At 39.9% G+C, this 18745-nt stretch overlaps 1 long non-coding RNA gene across 2 annotated transcripts in view; it reads right to left on the bottom strand.

Annotated features, from left to right (window-relative positions):
• The window catches only part of LOC113612976 (uncharacterized), a 171433-nt gene that overhangs the window by 29109 nt on the left and 123579 nt on the right, over positions 1-18745 (bottom strand). Inside the window, exons 6-8 of one of the 2 annotated variants that reach the window (XR_003430043.1) lie at positions 10134-10386; positions 9392-9713; positions 1322-1443 (exon numbers count right to left, since the gene is read on the bottom strand). This is a non-coding gene — a long non-coding RNA (uncharacterized LOC113612976). The remainder of the gene's footprint in view (positions 1-1321; positions 1444-9391; positions 9714-10133; positions 10387-18745) is intronic. The other variant, XR_003430042.1, reaches the window with a different exon arrangement.

Here is an 18745-nt window from a genome sequence, read left to right as displayed (position 1 = left end):
TCTTATTCTACTTGATAAATAAGGCAGCTGTAAGAAATTGATAAAATTGAGGCTTATGTTGGGCCCTGTGTGTTTTCTCTCGACAGGTCAATTGGGTCCAATGGGCCCAGAAGTCTCTGCTCTAGCACGTGGAAATGCAGGGATAGCTTATCCAATGGTAGGGAGAGAAAACCCTCCAGCTGTGGAAGTGAAAGAGACAGTCCGGAAGTATTTCCCTGAGACCTGGATCTGGGACTTGGTGGCACTCGAGTAAGTTGTGTGTTGCCCAGAATTGAGTTCATAAAAGGATTTGAATCCTCCTCTATAATTCTGGTGTGATCACTGGTTCCTGATCCTTTCCGTTCTGCTCCGCTCTTTTCTGGTAGTTATTTAGATTCACAGTTCATTTATCTCATAGCTAAACAATGCAATCTTCTTTTTCTAATTTGGTCCTGAGATACTTAAAATAACAGAAAGTAGGAAGCTACCCTCGACCCTAAAAAGAAAAAAAAAAAACTTTCAGAGAACTCATTATGAACACCAAACCTTATATCAAGTTTAACATTTAGCACACTAAGTTTTCATGCTCTAGGATCAGCTGTGGTGCTTGCTAAAGAGGGGACTCATTGACTCTCCTCCTCTTTTTCCCCTCCCTAGCATATCGGGTAGAAGTGAGTTGGCAGTGAAGGTCCCTGACACCATCACGGAGTGGAAGGCTGGCGCACTCTGCTTGTCTGGAACAGCAGGGCTTGGCCTCTCCCCCACCATCTCTCTTACAGCCTTCCAGCCCTTCTTCCTGGAACTCACTCTTCCCTACTCTGTGGTTCGAGGAGAAGCCTTCACACTCAAAGCCACTGCATTCAGCTATGTGTCCCATTGCATTCGGGTAAGGGCACTTCTCGACGTAAGCAAAAGTAGAAGGAAGGAACAAAATCACCGTTCATTACCTAGATTTCCCAGGTAATCTCCTAGTAAGTCATAATTGAACATGATGTAGCCTAATTTTAGAATGGAATAAGTACTAAGAACAAAGCTCCCCAACAGGTCTGAGGTGGTAAGGTTATATTTATTCAGGACTCTGCATTATTTGTGTATTCCTAAATTCAGATATTACTTCCCCCTGATTATTTTTTCACTCTAACTAAAGAAAATATCTCTTCCTTGTGTTGGCACAAGCCTAAATCCTGAGTATTTATCCTGATTCCTGTCAGTTTTTCAAAGTCCTAATGGCAAACATCTAAACTACAAAATATTTGACAGGATTTACCTTGTTTGAACAGTTTCTCAAAGCCTCTCAATTAGTATGCATTGTCCCTTTAAGCTTCTTCCCCCTGTTACTGACCTTTTCCCTGTGTTCTTTCTCAAATTTGTGGGTGGGAATGGGGGACAGGTCAGCGTGCAGCTGGAGGTCTCTCCTGCCTTCTTGGCCATCCCAGTAGAAAAGAATGAAGAATCTCACTGTGTCTGTGGAAATAAGCAGAAAACTGTGTCCTGGGCTGTTACCCCAAAGTCACTGGGTGAGTGGTAATGTTCACAAATCCTACTTCTTACGTTGTAATGATTTGCTTTCCATTCTCACTCAGATGCATGTTTTTTTCTCCTCCTTTGACAATGATCGATTGAAAGAAAACCGTTATAAATATTGGAGAGGCTTAAAAAGAAGAAACCATTCAATATAGAATCACTGCTTAACTCCTTAAGAATCTTATTCCCCAGGAAAGGTGAATTTCACAGCTACTGCAGAAGCCCTGCAGTCTCAGGAACTGTGTGACAATGAGGTGCCCCACGTCCCAGCACCTGGACAGAAGGACACTGTAGTCAAGTCCTTATTTGTTGAGGTATGCGGGTCTACTTTCTCTGAGTCTCAGAGGCCTTATTATGTAAATCACATTATCTAATAGGTATGCGACAGTGACATTTCATTCCCAAGAATATGAATATGTCCACAACTCAAGTTTTCACTAACAGTTTTTCTCCTAAGTGATTGCTTTTTCTCTATCACTATCTACATTCACTATCACTTTTCTTTTTGATTTTTTTTCTTTCAATACAAAGCCTGAAGGAATAGAAAAGGAGGAAACTTTCAACACACTTCTTTGTGCTTCAGGTAAGTGTCAAAAAATAGATAAAATTCTTTTGTTAAGCCACTTGCCAAAGTATATAGTTGTGAAATGCCCTTTGGGGCATGTTTCCTCTGGGGGAAAAAGAGGAAACAAGTATACTATCCCATGTGCAAATCAAAGGACATTTGATGGAGAACAATCTTTTTCTGATAAAGACATAGAGAAGTTAAGAGACTCACCTAATAATGAAGACTAAAGCTGATGACCATAGGACAGGATTCCTTCCAAATACGCCTGTACTTCCCAAACTTCTTCCAACACAATTTTCAAACTATTGAAATATCTTTGTGGCACTAGTACTATTGGTTATTCTGTTAATAGTTGAAGTGTACTCATGTTTTTATTTAAACAAGTTATTTTAAGAAGAACTTTAGGTCATTAACATATATAGAAAACCAATCTTTTTCTATTACACTTAAAACTACCATTTAAATATTCACACAGTCATTAAAAAATTAGTATTAAAATATTCAACTCTGCACTATCTAAAATCATCTAGAGAACAACGCTTAGTCTACAGATCTCTTCTCTTCTCTATATAAGTATCCCCTAATAAGCTCATCTAGTCACAGAACTTCAATAACAACTTTGTACCAGAGACCACAAAATATACATCTTTGGTCCACACCTCTTTCCTAAACTCAGACTCATGTATTCAGCTGCTCACTTATCATCTGCATTTCTAAGCCTGGAGGTCTAAGAGGTATCTCAAGACTAGCATGTTCAAAACTGAACCTCTGCTTAGTCCCCATAAGCCTGCTCCTCCTACAATTTTCTCCATCTCAGATGATGGAAATTCCATTCTTCTACTTGCTGGAGATAAAAAATTTTGGAGTCATCCATTATTATGTCCTTTCTCTTCTACTCCACACCCAATCCATTCCCAAATCTAGCTGGTTGAACCTTTAAATATATCTGAAATCCGTCCACTTTTCATCATGTCCACTCTTACTCTAGACCTTCCTCTCTTGGACCAACTCAGTCCCCTCCTAACTGGACTCCTGGTCATCTCCCCCTGTTCCTATACAACAAGAGGGATCATTTAAAGCATATTTCAGATCATGTCCCTCCTTTGTTCAAAGTTTTCCACGAGTCTCCCATATCCCTCAAAGTTAAAGACTATGTCTCCAGCATCACCTACAAAGCCTTTCTATCCTCATGACTTCATATCCTGTTACCCTCTCCCCTACTCACCCTGCTCCTCTAATCTGATTTTAGAACACACCCAGCATGCTCTAATCTCTGAAGTCTTTTCACATTTTGTTCCTTCTTCCTGCAAGTCTCTTCCCCTAGATATCTATAAATTTTACTCCCTGACTTACTTAGTGTCAGTCACCTATGATTTTTTAATCAATGAGCTTTATCATTGGGAACCTTCTCCCCACACCCTGTACTTCCTGATTTGCCTTGCCTCACTAGCTCACCCATATAAGCACTTAATCTGCTTCATTTTTTTCTATAGAACTTACCGGTATCTATCACACTAAATATTTATTTGTTATTTTATTACTCCCATCAAAATGAAAACTCTAGGATGTCGGGAAATTTCTTTTGCAAATTGCTATATCATTGCACTTAAAACGGAATCTGGTACATAATACAGATTATGGTACGCACTTAATACATACTTATGGAGTGAATATGATTTTTTTACAACCACAGCTATAGTAGAAATTAACATAAACAATGAAGAGAAAGAAATAAATATAACATAAGGTATACACTTATAAGGAAATCTATAGAAATTTAACACAAATATATATGATTAATATGAACTTCACTGTGAGATGAATTGTGGCTTTAGGAGAAACTTGGATTGCATCAAAGAGATTATATAATGACCAAGAGAAATGAGATGTTGGATCTTGATCATATAGATGAAAAAAATTCAAATAAATCTAGAACGTTTCTCTCATTTTTCCCTCCCTTATATATATTTGTCTTGTTTCATTAGAAACCGGAGAACCTGAAAAGTTGTCACTAAAACTTCCTTCAAATGTGGTTGAAGGCTCTGCCAGGGCAACACATTCAGTTTTAGGTGAGTCTCCCAGCCCGAAAGAAGCAGTTGTCCATCCCCATAATTCTAGTGCATGGGGCCTCACCATCCCTTACTAATGAACTGTCTGAGTCTAGGCGTTGGATTGAGAGAAAGAGCACCAAGCTAAGGACTGCACTGTTGAATAGATGTTGTGCTACATCTTATACCTTGATACACTCTGAAAAGTAAAAAGGGCCATCTCTTTGTGCCCTCATCTTCAAGAGACTGGCTAGGTAGTGATGCTTCCTAATAGATTGAAAAATAATTGTTTTTTACCAGATTTGTGGCTCATCAGAAAGATGTATCCTACCATTCAGATTTTTTCCTGTTTTTTCCGTCCTTGAACTATCTACTTTATTGTTCCCTCATTTCTCTTTCCTTTCTATTTCTTGTTTTCCTTCACCTCTTATGCTTTCTTTTCCTCCCCTTTATATATGATTTGACTTCTCACTTAGTTAGTAATCTATCTTCTTATCCCAACATAAATCAGCTCTGAGTTCCTCTGATTTTTTTTTTAATATCTTTCATTCCCCAGGTGATATACTAGGCTCTGCAATGCAAAATCTTCAGAATCTTCTCCAGATGCCCTATGGTTGTGGAGAGCAGAATATGGTCCTTTTTGCCCCTAACATCTATGTTCTGAACTATCTGAATGAGACAGGACTGCTGACAGAGAAGATCAAGTCCACAGCCATCAGCCACCTCATCAGTGGTGAGAGATTACCCCAAAAGGAAAAACATTAACTGATTCCCTAAATATCTCCTCCAGTGAACTCAAGTCAACATCCCTTTGATTAAGATTTAATAATTATTGTTGCTGTGATATCCAACAAGTTGTCCCACTATACAACCAGGAAATTCGATGGTATCATCAAGTCTTGGAGACTTCGTAGTAACATAGTAGTTTCCCTGTGACACCTCAACCAGTTTTGAGGAAAACCCTGATTCATTCTCCAATGTCTCTGCTATTTCATAAATCTATGCAAACTTCCTCTTCAGGTTACCAAAGACAGTTGAATTATAAGCACAGCGATGGTTCTTACAGCACCTTTGGGGATCGTCATAGTAGAAGTCAGGGGAACACTTGGTAAGATAATTATTTCCATATGTTCTCTGTAGATCCGCAGTATTTCAGAATTCTGGAAATAGCTATTCTCTGATACCTGGAGTTCATGCATAGAAATTTGTTATCCTTTTTTTTTTCTTAATTGGAGTATAATTGCTTTACAATGGTGTGTTCATTTCTGCTTTATAACAAAGTGAATCAACTATACATGTACATATATCCCCATATCTCCTCCCTTTTGAGTCTCCCTCCCACCCTCCCTATCCTACCCCTCTAGGTGGTCACAAAGCACGGAGCTGATCTCCCTGTGCTATGAGGCTGCTTCCCACTAGCTATCTGTTTTACATTTGGTAGTGTATATATGTCCATGCCACTCTCTCACTTCATCCCAGCTTACCCTTCCCACTCCCTGTGTCCCCAGGTCCATTCTCTACGTCTGCGTCTTTATTCCTGTCCTGCCCCTAGGTTCTTCAGAGCCTTTTTTTTTTTTTTTTTAGATTCCATATATATGTGTTAGCATACGGTATTTGTCTCTCTCTTTCTGACTTACTTCACTCTGTAGGACAGACTCTAGGCCCATCCACCTCACTACAAATAACTCAATTTCGTTTCTTTTTATGGCTGAGTAATATTCCATTGTATATATGTGCCACATCTTCTTTATGCATTTATCTGTCGATGGGCACTCAGGTTGCTTCCATGTCCTGGCTATTGTAAATAAAGCTGCAATGAACAATGTGGTACATGATTCTCTTTGAATTATGGTTTTCTCAGGGTATATGCCCAGTAGTGGGATAGCTGCGTTGTATGGCAGTTGTATTTGTAGCTTTTTAAGGAACCTCCATACTGTTCTCCATAGTGGCTGTATCAATTTACATTCCTCCCAACAGTGCAAGAGGGTTCCCTTTTCTCTACACCGTCTCCAGCATTTATTGTTTGTAGATTTTTTGATGATGGCCATTCTGACCGGTGTGAGGTGATAACTCATTGTAGTTTTGATTTACATTTCTCTAATGATTAGTGATGTTGAGCATTCTTTCATGTGTTTGTTGTCAATCAGTTTATCTTCTTTGGGGAAATGTCTATTTAGGTCTTCTGCCCATTTTGTTATCCTTTAAAAACTCCTATGTGTGTCATCACTAGTGGAGGATCTTACCATTTCATCTATGAAAGCTCACTGTTCTGACAGTATAGTAAATAGCAGTAAAGTAAGGATCCCCCAAAACGGAAATAGAAGGCAGAAAATGTCATAATGTGAAATGATAGAGGAAAAAGCTTCTACATTAAGGGAGGAGAGGAGGGGAAGGACAGAAAGAGACTGTGATGTAGTAAAATCATTCAGAAAATGGCAATTTTGGTGGTGGAAAGGCACCACATTTCACAAACATTTTATGAGAAAAAAAAGTGAAAAGTATCGACTCTGGAGAAACCCATCAAGTTGAGACATTTTAAAACAGATTCAGAAGTTTGCTGGACAAATAAAAGTATATTCAGTATTCAAGTATCATTTTGCCACCAATTTTCTCCACGGAACTGTGAAGCTACCTGGAGGCAACTGCACACAGTGAGCTTTAAAAGTGAGATGGTCCTCAGGTCTCCATCTCTTCCTTGCTGGACAGGCTCACTGCATTTGTATTCAAGTCCTTCGCTCAAGCCCAGTCATACATCTTTGTGGAGGACTCGCACATCATGAACTCCCTTACCTGGCTCTCACAGAAGCAAAAGGAAAATGGTTGTTTCCAGCGTTCTGGATCATTGTTAAACAATGCTATTAAGGTGATGCCTTTAAATTTGTTCTGGGCCCTGAGGACAGTGACATGTAGGAGCTACGATGCTCCTATTGATTCCTCAAGTCCTGGTGACATAGCTCTGAGAAGGAAAGTAGACTCTAAAGCTTCTGAAACCTAGCAATAAATTAGTTGTTTGTACTGAAAGAAAATAGCATGCCCCAAAAACTCCAATACATTAATAAAAGTGAGGGAAAGTGATTTGGGACAGATTTAAGAATTTTAGGGTGAAGGAGGAAGGGGAAAAATCAATAATACTGCCCAAGGAAAGATGCTTTCTAGTGGAGATGGCCAAGGGGAAAATAGAGTTAGCTGATTCTGGCTGATGAATACTGGAGTGTTTGAGTGTCTCTGCCTCTGATCCTTACAGGGTGGGGTAGACGATGAGGTGACGCTCTCTGCCTACATCACCATTGCTCTGCTGGAGATGCCACTGCCTGTCACTGTATGTACTACCACACTCCCTGGACCTCCCTCACAAATGTAAGGAATAAAACTCATGGAACTATGAATGTCTGAGGAAAATGAGTTGTGATTTTCATGTTATTTAATATTAGTATATTTCACTAGAGCATAAAGGATGACAGATCCTTTGGGAAGCTGCAAAGAAAATTACCCTCTGGTCAGACTGTGATGTTGCACAGGCACTTCGGGGCATTGAATCTAGGGTTACCCTGGAGGCAGTTCATTAGCCTGGTTCTATCTTAAGGTCCATCTTCTTTATAGCACCCAGTTGTCCACAGTGCCCTATTCTGCCTGGAAAGGGCCTGGGAGTCTACTTCAGAGGCCCAAGGAAGTCTTGTCTATACCAAGGCATTATTGGCCTATGCCTTTGCTCTAGCAGGAAACCAGGCCAAACGAAGTGAGCTGCTTGAATCACTAGACAAAGAGGCTGTAAAAGAAGGTAAGAGCTGCTACTGCAAAAGTGACTTCCAAAAATCACCAGTGATCAAAGAGAGAAGACCTATTAAATTCACACATATCATGCTTATATTCTATCCATTATATTATTATAAGAAGATGATGATGATTTATTATTGACCTAACACTTAAGGTCTCTGGGTGACATGGATCATTTTATCAATTCACACATTATAGACTTTAAACAGCCCAGCTTCTAATATCACACAAGTATGTAACATACACAAAGACACAATGTGATTTGCTAGAACCTCAATTTACTTTCATGGCAAAGATTAGCTTGATTGGTGATTATTTAATACTTTCACTTCATGTATGTCCATTCACTAGGTGAGCTCTAATTATAATGATCATTAATGAATTAGGTTTTGAAAATGTTCTCTAAGCTTAAGATTGTATCCTTTTTTATCTCAAAGAGGACTCAATCCACTGGCAACGGCCTGGGAAACCTCAAGAAGTTAATGCACTCTATTATCAACCCCGGGCTCCTTCTGTTGAAGTGGAGATGACAGCTTACACTCTCCTTGCCTATCTTACTGCCCAGCCTGCCCCATCTTCAGAAGACCTGTCTGTGGCTACACGGATTGTGAAATGGATCACCAAGCAACAAAACCCCAGTGGGGGCTTCTCCTCCACTCAGGTCTGTGAAGAGACTCTAGGAAGAAAAATAAATATACTAATACCCATGTAGACACAACCACATTCTAGGAGTTGAATAACTGCATAATGTTTCTAATTTATACTTTGTCTATTCCTCCATCACCAGAAAGGTTCCAGCCTCATTTTATATATGGATTATTTCTCTGTCCTCTGCACAATCTCTCATATTTTCTCTCCTTAGTGGATCCTCATCCCTAAAGTCGATCAACCTTCCTAAAGCAATGTTTTCATAAGATTACTTCCCTTGGGGACTTCCCTGGTGGTCCAGTGGTTAAGACTCCATGCTTCCACTGCAGGGGGTGCAGCTTCAATCCCTGGTCAAGGAACTAAGATCCCTCATGCTGCGTGGCATGGCCAAAAGGCTGATCCCTTCTCTTTTTCTGGAATTGGCTCACTCTTTTCTATGTCTTTACTACAACAACATTTCCCTCCCTGGTACTGCCTGATGCCTCTCTTCTGTCTTTATAAACCTTTCTCATTATTCAGAGATAATCTTATTTCTCACCTTCTTCACAGCATTTTCTTATTATGCTAGCTCCAATTTCTTCTCCATTCTCTGAATTTTTCCAACAAATGTTGTTATATAAATTTATAATTATTGAAATATCCTGTACATCAAATATTTGAGTCTCATTCCCATATGTACACTGTAAACTGCTTGAACAAGGAAACTTCATTTCCCCCAAAGTTCCTAGAATAGTTCATGATTAATAACCAGGTCTGAATTGACTTGAAATCCAGTGAATGAACTGTGTTTATGACTAAATAACTCTGAGAACAGTGTTGATGTGGTTTACATCTGGTATGATTTTGTTACCTTCCTCTCCTGTGCTTTCTGAACCCATCTTTTTTCAGGATACAGTGGTAGCTCTCCAAGCGCTCTCCAAGTATGGAGCAGCAACTTTCACTAAAAGGGAGAAAGCGGCTACAGTCACCATCAAGTCTTCAGAGACCTTCTCTGAAGAATTCCAAGTAGATGAAGGCAATCGCCTATTGCTGCAGGAGGTCGCTTTGCCAGAGGTTCCAGGGGAGTACAGCATGGCAGTGTCAGGGTCGGGATGTGTGTACCTCCAGGTGAGACTGCCAGGGTTCAGGCGATGCCACAAATGGGAGAACAAGTCTCAAGGATTCCATTTGAACTTCAAAATAGAAAAAGAAACATGTCCTAAGGGGAGGTATAAATCACGTAGAAGAGATAGACTATTTGAGTGTAAAAATAAAGGATTTTTTTCAATTTGTTTTAGACATCCCTGAGATATAATATCCTGCCCAAGAAAGAAGGAAAATCTCCCTTTACTCTGAAAGTTGATACTCTCCCCAAGAATTGTGATGGAGTCAATGCTCACAGCAAAGTCCAGATTCTCATCAACATTAGGTAAATCCTAAACCACTATGAGACATTTTGTAGAATACAGTGAAATAGAGTTTCTTGTGCAGGGGATCTTCACTGTCCAAGGTCGTACATAATAAACAAGAAATTCTTGCAATAGTTATTTAAAAGAAAATTTTCTTCAGTCTTACTGAAAAGCCTTAACATTGAGAATATGATGTTACCATACCTGCAGAGTATGCATTCATAATGAGTTTTCCAAACAACTATAGCAGAAGAAAATAGAGTAGATGGCAAAGCTGAGTGGTAGCCAGGGATAAGGAACGGTAGAAATAAAAGAGGAGAGACTTCTGTCTTGAATGAATTCCAAAGAATTTTGTTTGACTGCCTTGTCCCTATGCCTTGACTTCATAGTTATACTGGGGAACGACCCAGCTCCAACATGGTCATTGTTGATGTGAAGATGGTATCAGGCTTCATACCTGTGAAAGCATCAGTGAAAAAGGTAAACCCTAAGTTTCTTACAGATAGCAAAGTCATGGCAAATGCTGTCAATTTTATTTTGTTGATTCAGTTCTCCAAGAGGTTTATTCCCTCAAACTTGTTTCTCTAGTGTGTGTTTCCATCATTTTAAAAGTGGGCATCCTAGCTATGTGGTCTCAACTATAAGATATAAATCATAAACATGGTTAATAATGTTCCAGCAGGCCCTGGGACTTCTAGGAATGTGTAGTGCATTGAATTATCTTCCAACTATGTACAAAAAGAAAAAGGGAGACTATATCATATGTAATCATATACATATATTCTCCTTTTTTTAATATAGTTGGAAGATAATTCCCTCTCTAAATAGATGATAGATAGATAGATAGATAAGGAGGGTTTAATAAATATTACTTTTATTATTTTTATTATTATTACTATTATTCTTGAAGAAATCAAAATTAGTGTTTGGATGTCTCTGAGAAGCCATTTAGAACGTAAATACCTGAAAACTGCCTCAGCTGAAAGTTCCTCATCCCATATCTTTGGCCTTTCCTCTTGGTCAACAGCTCCAAGAAAGGCCTCAGATTCAAAGGACTGAAGTGAGCACCAACCACGTCCTGATTTACTTTGAAGAGGTAAGATTCTCTGTGATTCTGCTAGATCTGGAAGAACCACTACAGGTTCTAACAAACCAACCCAGGTTCCAAAGAGTGTATTTCACCTACACAACTTATCGTATTATAAAACTCCCTGGTATAGCATTTATGAATTGTGGGGAAAGAAAATAGCTACAGAGGGAAACGAAGCTGGGCCAGGTCAACAAAGCTCAATTTACTACATTTGACTGTCCATAGAATCGTCTTTTTACCCTTCTTTTATCTGTCATTGAGTGTATTATGCAAGTCTTAAAACCTCTCGTTCTTTCCACAGGTTTTGGTGCAGAGCACAGCATAAGTACAGGGTTTGATACTATCTTAAGAAAAGAGTAACTGAGTTAATCTTTGATTCCAATTCAGTTTTCCTGTCTCTCCAGCTAACGCATCAAAGCTTGAGTTTCTCCTTCTCAGTGGAACAAAACATCCCAATAAAGAATTTAAAACCAGCTACCGTAAAGGCCTATGATTATTATGAGACAGGTGAGTGGGATTCAGACATGCTGAGCCTTGAAAGGAAAAAGATGACTAACTAGGACAGGGTCACCTTAACTGAAAGAAAACTCCACAATCTTTCACTGGAAGAAAGAGTTGAGTTTATGATCACAGGATAAGCATATTCCTGTATATTAATCTGTCTTATGCCCCCAAACAAGTATTAGAATCATTCTTATAAATTGATCATAAAGCAATAAGGGGATCAATTTTTTCTAAATTCCCCTATGACGTTTTTTCTGGACTGAATTATTCCAGAAAGAAAAGAAGGGTGGCAATAACTAAAAATGTGTGATATGAGACCCAAAATTTGTTCTGTTTTTGATTTGGGCCTCAGATAGTTTCACAAATTTTGGGAAACTTTGTATAATATGTCAGGAAATTCTTCCATTTGCGCATGACTTTGAAGCAGAAACTTACCAGTATCTTAGCATGCTGGTAGTGTTCAAACTTTACTCTTTCTTAGAAAAGAAAAGGTTCAGAGAGGAACGTACAACTCCAATAAGAAAAACATAGTTGTGAAAAAGGGCTATACAGTGTCCTATAGAAAGACAGTTATCCATTTGTGAAATCTGCCCCTCAACTTTATGTCCAAGGCCAATTTTCTCTTGCTCCTCACTAACCAATCCCAAAAGGCTTAGTACAGAAGTAAGTCCTTTTATTGGCTCTGTAACTGTGCTTTATACTTTCTTTCGTAGCTTACACACTTTATTTACAATTAACCATTCATGTGCCTATTACTGAATGTCTTCACTTTGTCTCATCATTTTTGCATTTCAGAGGAATTCACCATTGAAGAGTACAGTGTTCCCTGCAGTGCTGGTAAAGTATAAACAGTAAAATCTAATGCCAACAAAAAGAAAATAAATAAAATATGTGTTGTCTGTGTAAAGCTGCTTCTTGAGCATATCCTTACCATATTATAAAACTCCTTGGTAAATCATTTATGAATTGAACTATCTAAAATGTATTATAGAATTTCACAGTAGAAAAAAAATGCAAGTAAAATATAATTACTGGTGTCTGGGTTGACTTGTTTGAAGATGAATCCAGGAATTTGCCACATATAAAAGGGAAATCATCTAATATTTAGTTTATGTTTCTATACTCAGTGGTGATATATTTATTACCCACGGCCTTTCTGGGATGTTTCTAAACTTATACTAGTTAAAGTCAGGAAACTGTTCACTATAAATTATCCATATAACACAGCACAAGAGAGGTGATCTACAAGACCTTCGTTTAGGCTGATTGACAGTGTTCATCTTTGACAATACAACACTTGCTGTGAGACCTTCCACTTTCCACTTTAAAACATGAAAAAACTGAGAACAACCTTATCATTAAAAATAATTAAACTTATTAAGTTCAAATATTTAGAATTAAAATATGAAAAATTATTCCTTTATTAGATCGCAAAATTTCCCTAATATTTCTAACTTTTCTTCTACTGTTTAGCATCTGAACACGGAAATGCTTAAAGATGGAAACTTACAAACTTCATCAGATGAACTTTTCCAGAAATGAGGAACAAAGACTTATCAGGAGAGAAAATAGTGGGAGAAAGAAGGGACGGGAATTGGAAGTATATGAAATTTATGTGTCGAATAAATTTATGACATTTACAACTCTATCTTTTCTTTTGTTCTTTATCAATGTTATATTTCCCTTCTGAAATACATATCCATTCTCCACAGTGTTTTTTCTTGGTTGTAGGTTCTTCCCTTTCATCACTTTAACTATATCATGCCATTCCCTTCTGGCTTGTAGAGTTTCTGCTGAGAAATCAGCTGTTAACCTTATGGGAGTTCCCTTGTATGTTATTTGTCGTTTTTCCCTTGCTGCTTTCAATAATTTTTCTTTGTCTTTAATTTTTGTCAGTTTAATTACTGTGTGTCTCAGCATATTTCTCCTTGGGTCTATCCTGTATGGGACTCTCTGTGCTTCCTGGACTTGGGTGGCTATTTCCTTTCCCATGTTAGGGAAGTTTTCGACTATAATCTCTTCAAATATTTTCTTGGGTCCTTAATCTGTCTCTTCTCCTTCTGGGATCCCTATAATGCAAATGTTGTTGCATTTAATGTTGTCCCAGAGGTCTCTTAGGCTGTCTTCAGTTCTTTTCATCCTTTTTTCTTTATTCTGTTACATGGCAATGAGTTCCACCATTCTGTCTTCCAGGTCACTTATCTGTTCTTCTGCCTCAGTTATTCTGCTATTGATTCCTTCTAGTGTAGTTTTCATTTCAGTTATTGTATTGTTCATCTCTGTTTGTTTGTTCCTTAATTCTTCTAGGTCTTTGCTAAACATTTCTTGCATCTTCTCGATCTTTGCCTCCATTCTTTTTCCGAGGTCCTGGATCATCTTCACTATCATTATTCTGAATTCTTTTTCTGGAAGGCTGCCTATCTCCACTTCATTTAGTTGTTTTTCTGGGGTTTTATCTTGTTCCTTCATCTGGTACATAGCCCTCTGCCTTTTCATCTTGTCTATCTTTCTGTGAATGTGGTTTTTGTTCCACAGTCTGCAGGATTGTAGTTCTTCTTGCTTCTGCTGTCTGCCCTCTGGTGTATGTGGCTATCTAGGAGGCTTGTGCAATCTTCCTGATGGGAGGGACTGGTGGTGGGTAGAGCTGGGTGTTGCTCTGGTGGGCAGAGCTCAGTAAAACTTCAATCCGCTTGACTGCTGATAGGTGGGGCTGGGTTCCCTCCCTTTTGGTTGTTTGGCCTGAGGCAACCCAACACTGGAGCCTACCTGGGCTCTTTGGTGGGGCTAATGGCAGACTCTGGGAGGGCCAAAGGAGTACTTCCCAGAACTTCTGCTGCCAATGTCCTTATCCCCATGGTGAGCCACAGCCACCACCCACCTCTGCAGGAGACCCTCCAACACTAGCAGGTAGGTCTGGTTCAGTCTCCCCTGGGGTCACTGCTCCTTCCCCTGGGTCCCAATACGCACATTACTTTGTGTGTGCCCTCCAAGAGTGGAGTCTCTGTTTCCCCCAGTCCTGTTGAAGTCCTGCAATCAAATCCCACTAGCCTTCAAAGTCTGATTCTCTGGGAATTCCTCCTCCCATTGTCGGACCCCCAGGTTGAGAACCTGACGTGGGGTTCAGAACCTTCACTCCAGTGGGTGGACTTCTGTGGTATAAGTGTTCTCTAGTCTGTGAGTCACCCACCCAGCAGTTATGGGATTTGATTTTACTGTGATTGCGCCCCTCCTACCATCTCATTGTGGCTTCTCCTTTGTCTTTGGATATGGGGTATCTTTTTTGGTGAGTTCCAGTGTCTTCCTGTCGATGAGTGTCCAGCAGCTAGTTGTGATTCTGGTGTTCTCACAAGAGGAAGTGAAAGCACGTCCTTCTACTCCACCATCTTGGTTCCTAATTGCCCACAGTGTTTTTTAAAACACTGAAAAATCATGCAAAGAGGTATAAGCAAAGAAACTATAGATAAATCAAAATGAAATTTTAAAAAATGTTCAAGTAACCCACAGGAAGGTGGGGAAAAGAAAACAATATTTCCAAATATTGGAAACAACCAAAACGTCCATCAGTAGGTGAAAGGTTAAACTACCTGTGGTACATTCATACTATGGAATACTAGTCGGTAATAAAGAGGGACAAAGTACTGATACACGCAACAACTTGGATGGATCTCCAAAACATTACACTGAGTGAAAAGAAAGACAATTTCAAAAGGTCATACTGTGTGATTCCTTTCATATAACATTCTTGAAATGGCAAAATCATAGAAATGGAAAATAAATTGGTGGTTTCCAGGCTTTATGGAGGCTAGAGCCAGTGGGGAGGGATGTGACTTACAAAGGGATAGCATTAGAGAGACCTTTGTGGTGATGAAATCATGCAGGTGTAGAAGCAAAAGTCCTGGTTCAAATTTTTACATTTAATTCCATCTTAAATTATTTTGTTTTCTATTGTTTGGTGAGTGAGTATCTAAACTGACATTTTTTTCTCATGTATGTAGCTTTCTAATAGTCCCATTATCATTTATGAACCAATTCAATATTTCCCTGCTAATAAAACATGACTCCTTTATCACAAATTAAATTAGCATATGTTTTAAGACTTGTTTCTAAGTGATTTATTCTATTTCATTGATTAGCTAGTCTATTCTTTCACATGTACTAAAATATTTGAATTACTGGGGCTTAATAAAATATTTTAATAATTACTCTGGCTGGTCCATTCTCATTTCTCTGTTTTCACCTTTTATTTGCAATACTAAGCTTATTATTTATTCCAGGTAAAATTTTGAAATCTTTTTATGATGTGAATTATCCCCATAGTCACATTGAGCATTGTTTGGAAATTCACTGAATACTAATAAATTTATAATGATTATGAATGTCAACTTTTTTACAATATTTAGCCTTCCCTATTCAGACACATGTTATGTTCATTTATTCATTTCACATGAAGTGAATTCTAATTCTGACAATTTCTGAATTTGGCCTGAACTACAAAATAAAAATTAGAGATTAATTTCATGGACATAAATAGATAAGTTGAATGAATAATACAGTGTATACAAGGAGACAAATTAAAAGATAAGGGCAAAAATAAAATTACAAGATAAGGAAAGACTAGAACAATATTTCTTATTTGTTGATAGAAACCACTGAAAGATTTTTTTAAAAAGAATTATTTCAGAGATGCATTATAGATAGTCCGTCTTCTAAGCAATGGCAGGAAGAAGAAAGCAAATTAATTCTGATCTTTCTAATTTCTGATACAGTCCATTTGTGCAGAGTGGGGCTGTTTTCATGCTTCTGATGGTTTAGCACACATATCTCTCATCTACACTTAGACAATTCCATGCCTTAAAACATTATTTGGAGGGAGAAGCTTCAAGATGGCGGAAGAGTAAGATGCGGAGATCAATCTTCCTCCCCACAAATACATCAGAAATACATCTACATGTGGAACAACCCCTACAGAACACCTACTGAACGCTGGCAGAAGACCTCAGACCTCCCAAAAGGCAAGAAACTCCCCACGCACCTGGGTAGGGCAAAACAAAAAAGAAAAAACAGACAAAAGAATAGGGACAGGCCCTGCACCAGTGGGAGGGAGCTTTGAAGGAGGAATGGTTTATACACACTGGGAAGCCCCTTCGCGGGCGGAGACTGCGGGTGGCGGAGGGGGGAAGCTTCGGAGCCGCGGAGGAGAGCGCAGCCACAGGGTTGCGGAGGGCAAAGCGGGGAGATTCCCGCACAGAGGATCAGGACCGACCGGCACTCACCAGCCCGAGAGGCTTGTCAGCTCACCCGCCGGGGCGGGCGGGGGCTGGGAGCTGAGACTCGGGCTTCGGTCGGATCCCAGGGAGAGGACTGGGGTTGGCGGCGTGAACACAGCCTGAAGGGGTTAAGTGCGCCACGGCTAGCCGGGAGGGAGTGCGGGAAAGTCTGGACCTGCCGAAGAGGCAAGAGACTTTTTCTTACCTCTGTTTCCTGGTGCGCAAGGAGAGGGGATTCAGAGTGCCACTTAAAGGAGCTCCTGAGACGGTGCCAGCAGCAGCTATCAGCACGGACCCCAGAGACGGGCATGAGACGCTAAGGCCACTGCTGCCACCACCAAGAAGCCTGTGTGCGAGCACAGGTCACTATCCACACCGCCCCTCCTGGGAGCCTGTGCAGCCCGCCACTGCCAGGGTCCCGGGATCCAGGGACAACTTCCCCGGGAGAACGCACGGCGCACCTCAGGCTGGTGCAACGTCACGCTGGCCTCTGCCGCCGCAGGCCCGCCCCGCCCTCCGTACCCCTCCCTCCCCCCGGCCTGAGTGAGCCAGAGCCCCCGAAGCAGCTGCTCCTTTAAACCCGTCCTGTCTGAGCAAAGAACAGACACCCTCAGGCGACCTACACTCAGAGGCGGGTCCAAATCCAAAGCTGAACCCCAGGAGCTGTGCGAACAAAGAAGAGAAAGGGAAATCTCTCCCAGCAGCCTCAGGAGCAGCGGATTAAATCTCCACAATCAACCTGACGTACCCTGCATCTGTGGAATACCTGAATAGATAACGAATCATCCCAAATTGAGGAGGTGGACTTTGGGAGCATCGATATATATATATATATTTTTTTCCCCCCCTTTTTCTCTTTTTGTGACTGTGTATGTGTATGCTTCTGTGTGAGATTTTGTCTGTATAGTTTTGCTTTTACTATTTGTCCTAGTGTTCTGTCCGTTTTTTTTCTTTTCTTTTCTTTTTGTTAGTATAGTTTTTAGCACTTGTTATCACTGGTGGATTTGTTTTTTGGCTTGGTTGCTCTCTTCTTTCTTCTTTTTTTTATTACTTTTTAAATTGTTTTTAATAATTGGTTTTTATTTTAATAACTTTAATTTAATTTATCTTTTTCATTCTTTCTTTTTTTCTCCCTTTTATTCTGAGCCATGTGGATGACAGGCTCTTGGTGTTCCACTGAGGCATTGGGGTGTGCCTCTGAGGTGGGAGAGCCAAGTTCAGGACATTGGTATACCAGAGACCTCCCAGCTCCATGTAATATCAAATGGCAAAAATCTCCCAGAGATTTCCATCTCAAAGCCAAGACCCAGCTCCACTCAACGACCAGCAAGGTATACTGCCGGACACCTTTTGCCAAACAACTAGCAAGACAGGAACACAAACCCACCCATTAGCAGAGAGGCTGCCTAAAGTAATAATAAGGTCACAGACACCCCAAAACACACCACCAGACTTGGACCTGCCCACCAGAAAGACAAGATCCAGCCTCATCCACCAGAACACAGGCACTAGTCCCCTCCACCAGGAAGCCTACACAACCCACTGAACCAACATTAGCCACTCGGGGCAAACACCAAAAACAACGGGAACTACGAACCTGCAGCCTGTGAAAAGGAGACCCCAAACACAGTAAGTTAAGCAAAATGAGAAGACAGAGAAACACACAGCAGATGAAGGGGCAAGGTAAAAACCCACCAGACCTAACACATGAAGAGGAAATAGGCAAGCTACCTGAAAAACAATTCAGAATAATGATAGTAAAGATGATCCAAAATCTTGGAAATAGAATGGAGAAAATACAAGAAATGTTTAACAAGGACCTAGAAGAACTAAAGAGCAAACAAAAAATGAGAATGCAATAGATGAAATTAAAAATTCTCTAGAACAGATCAATAGCAGAATAACTGAGGCAGAAGAACGGATAAGTGACCTGAGATAAAATAGTGGAAATAACT

This window comes from Aethalodelphis obliquidens, unplaced genomic scaffold (genome assembly GCF_003676395.1).
Source record: "Aethalodelphis obliquidens isolate GAN/ISIS:26980383/991018 unplaced genomic scaffold, ASM367639v1 scaffold83, whole genome shotgun sequence".
NCBI lineage: Eukaryota > Metazoa > Chordata > Mammalia > Artiodactyla > Delphinidae > Aethalodelphis > Aethalodelphis obliquidens.
This window is presented reverse-complemented; position numbering and strand designations above follow the sequence as displayed.